This window comes from Lolium perenne, chromosome 7 (genome assembly GCF_019359855.2).
Source record: "Lolium perenne isolate Kyuss_39 chromosome 7, Kyuss_2.0, whole genome shotgun sequence".
Taxonomy (NCBI): Eukaryota; Viridiplantae; Streptophyta; class Magnoliopsida; order Poales; family Poaceae; genus Lolium; species Lolium perenne.
The window spans coordinates 266663234-266667252 of NC_067250.2; the positions used below are offsets into that span (position 1 = coordinate 266663234).

The 4019-nt window shown below is 49.6% G+C and overlaps 1 long non-coding RNA gene across 1 annotated transcript; it reads right to left on the reverse strand.

Annotated features, from left to right (window-relative positions):
- Nucleotides 1-589: 589 nt before the first annotated feature.
- Nucleotides 590-2105, reverse strand: LOC139833912 (uncharacterized). Its single transcript, XR_011749383.1, has 2 exons — nucleotides 2019-2105; nucleotides 590-780 (listed from the first exon to the last, which is right to left on the reverse strand). It is a non-coding gene; the product is annotated as an uncharacterized lncRNA (long non-coding RNA).
- Nucleotides 2106-4019: the final 1914 nt, after the last annotated feature.

Sequence of the window (4019 nt, forward strand, 5' to 3'; positions counted from 1 at the left end):
CCGACGGATCTGCTTCACCGCCGACCTCATCCACAGCCTAGCAATCAATGCCTTTCATGTCGACGCACCGGATCCTCTCCAACGGAACCGGGTCTACTTCACCGCGGCCCCCCCTCCACAGAAGCCGATCTATTCCACCGACTACCTCGGCGCAGCGGCTGTATCAACTTCACCAAATCCCTTGCCAGCCAACCATATCTGCTTCACTAACGCCCGCTTCTACTGAAACAGGGTCCACTCATCGTCTCCCGCGTTCGCCGCCGCTGGAATGCAAGTTGCCGCCCCCGTCCACCCCGCCGCAGCTTGGTTAGTACGCTGACCCGTTAGATCGCGGTGTTTCTTTAGCCATGTTTCGTGTAGTTATTTGCAGATCTCATATGCCATTAACTTTCTTGATGTGTTACTTCGTGTGACGCCCCGGAACCGGTACCATGAGGATCCCAGCGATCCCGCCGAAATCCGCATGATATCGATTCAGAGACGCCCTCCGACACGACGTGCGCGACGAATCACACACGTGATGCCAGAGGAATTAACACGAGCGGTAACATTACAACAGGATTACAATAGAGCCCACAAGATACACATATACAACAACGACTCCAACGAGTCAAGATACAAATATACAATACAGAGATCCAAATCATACAGAAGATCGAATACGTCCGAGTACGGACAAGATACAAATTGGACTAAGAGTCCTGAAGATAACCAGTGGCGTCCATAACCCTGCCCAGGCCAAGCCGGAAGGGTAACCTTGCTAACGTCGTCATCTCGTACCTGTCAAAGTCGGGCCATCGGTTGCTGACAAAAGGGGGATGAGAAAAAGAAAAGAAGGCGAGGGTAAGTACCATTGGCACGTACTTGCGAGACAAGACCAGCTATGCTCGCTGGTGGGCGGTATAAACTTCACCCGGCTATATGTGGAGTTTAGCGGCAGCAAAGCTACTATCCAATAGGGACACGCTACAACATCCGTCTACTCAGAAAAGATAAGAGAGCGCACAAGGTAACAGATAAATACTACACAAACATAACCCAGCCAATGCGATCCCCCTTCGCCAAGAGGTATTGCAAAGGCACACACACTTTTGAAAGAGTTTTATTAGCAAATTATTAACAACAGGAAATAAGGTGTAAGTTGTTCTATGATCGAGCTATACAATTCCAAGTCATCCATAACCGCGGACACGGCTTATCGATAAGATGTACACCCTGCAGGGGTTGCCCAAATGTAACCATACGCATGCTCGACCCACTTACGACAGGTGGATGTCTCACAACAAGACCGTTCCCAGTTCAACAAGAAAGTCTAGGGGGGCCACCCGACTAAGCTACCCGTGACGAAGTCCGGCCGTACTCCGAGACGGACTCAGGGTTTGCGTCGGCGGCTAGGCGTGCAAACCACACGCTTCGCTAAACGTCCCGCGGGGTACAGTACAGAATATAAACACCCGAAGGCAACAGGAAGTAAACACCCGAAGGCAACAGTAAGTAAAGCATGGCACACATGGCATAGGCAAATAAAACCAAGGTTGTGGCCCCCTTTTCAACTGACTTGAGAAAAGGTAAAGGGTGAGGGGGATCCCGATAATCGTCCCCACACATGGGTAGAGCGCTCAATCTCGGAACAGATAACAAGAACTCGGGTCCTAGGGGACATTAGCGAGTCAAAGTTCCGATGCTTTCGCAAAGGGGCTCACAGATGCCTCTGCAATGTTATTATCCCTTAGCAATTTTAGTTGTAGCAAAAGTTATCAACATCATTTTCAAAAGGTGGTACATGTGTCAACTTCCCAACAAGATATCCCGAACATCTCGAGATATCAACAATACCCTAAACTCGCCTACGACTCGCAAAGCTGGCAAACAACAAACAATAGGTAGGGTGAGGAGGTGTATCTCGGACATATAGGTAACAGGTGGATAGGACACGTGACACAACAGAATCGCAACATAAGGATAGCAATAGATCAAAAGAGCATGTAAAAGTAAAATAGGTGAAGGGGTGGGCTCGCCTGTGAAAAGCTGCAGAAGAACTTGTTGGAGAACTCGTCGTATCTCACAACACCACTTCGTGATCCTATCTGTGAAGAAGCAAATGCTGTAACACACAACGTATGCAAGTCTTACTACTACGGATAAAGAAGATCCAACATGATCAAGATGATATGCATGACATGACATGTATGATGCGATGCACTTATCCAATTTAAGCGGGATCGGAATCCCGAACAAACAAATTATGTTGGAGTTGCATTTCCTACCGGCAAATTTAAGTGTTGATTAGCATGGCATATCATGGCAAGGTGCGCTACTTCAAAGTTAAACGGAGCGGGGAAACCTTAGGTGGATATCCGAAATACTCCGCATATATGTGAGGTGAGATGCACAAACTATCAACGTGCGACATGATGCGAGATGCAAACAGACATATGGATGCCATATTCATGTTCAGCATATTTTCTGATCAATTTTCATATATAAAACATTTTATTTTGAATTACGGTTTAGAAGATATGATTTATACGAGATATACACATTTTCTGGAATTTCAGAAAAGACAGAGAAAAGGCCAGAAGCTTTTCTCACCGAGCAGCACCCAGCCACAGGGACTGACGAGCGGGCCAGGGAGGTGACGGGGCGCTGACTGGGACGGCAGCCGCTGAGGTGGATCTGGCGGTGGCTGGCAAACGGGCCCCACCTGTCAGGTCGAAAAATAATTAAAAAGAGGTGGCATTTTTCAGCCGGATGGGGATTTGATCTTGGGATCTCCCGATCCAGAGAGAAGGAACGAACCAACTGGGCTGCGTGCAGATCTTATCAGATTACTGGTGCACTTGTATAAGAAGAAGTGGAGGCGGGGACGAGCTTGAAAACAGCAACCATGGCGGGGAGATCCAGTAGCGAAACAATCCGACGATTCAAGGCGAATCGGGACGGGGAACTTGGCGTCGGGGATGCGGCTGAACATGGGGAGGCCAAAGGTGGTGGTGCGGAGTCCAGGGTGTCGCCGGAGCATCACCGGCGTCGAGCTCCTACAAGGGTTAATGGAGGTCAACATGGGAAGGGCTACTGAGAACGAAAAGGAAGGGGGAAACCGGCCTCGGAGATGCGCACGGTCACCTGGAATGTGTGGAGATGCTCGGAAGGGTCGGTGGAGGTTGGAGGCGGCCGGATTTCTCGCCGGAGCGCGGCTGCCTTCGCGGGGAATCGGCGACCGTGTGCTCGATTGAGGGCCTCCCGAAGCAATTCCTTGTACCCAGACGAAGAGGATGACGAGGCGCACCCGTCGGTGCCCTCGGAACGGCGGGGGATGGTCTGCAGTGGCGGCGCCATGGCAAGGTAGGTGCGGTACTGTGAGGGTTTTCTCCTCCGTTTGCTCACAGAGAAAAGGAGAAGGGTCAGGAGTAGAGGAGATGGTGGCGGCGCAAGAGAAGGAGGAGGGAGCTAGGGTTTCCAGGGGCCCTAGGGCGCGACTTAAAAGGGGAGAAGGAAGTGCGGTGGTTGGCGAGAGGAGGACCACTGCATCCACGCCGTATGTGTGAGGACGAGGAAGACGGCAACAGGAGGAAGGGACGTACCCCTTCGTCCAGGAAGAGTGGGCTGAGATGGTGGGCTGCGGGATGAAAGAGGAAGTGGCCAGCTCGGGCCAGAGGTGGAGGACAGAACATGGGCTAGAGGGAGAGGCAGCCCAAGGGGTTAGAGGGGGTTTTCTTTTAAATCTCTTTCTCTTTTCTTTTCAAAACTGTTTTACAAATTGATTTGAAAGCAATCCCAACAAGGGTTTGAATTTTGAAAACAAAGGTGGAGATAGATAGAAAGGTTTTATTAAAACCATATGAGAGGGAAAATAAAAGAGTTAGGGTTTTTATAAAATAATTTTATTTGTTAAAAACATGGATGTGATGATGCATGATGTCATAATGATGCACAAAAGAAAAACACAAACAGATCTAATAGGGGTGCTACCCTGGGCCGTTACACTTCGCATGAAGTTCGTTTAAATATTGTACAGT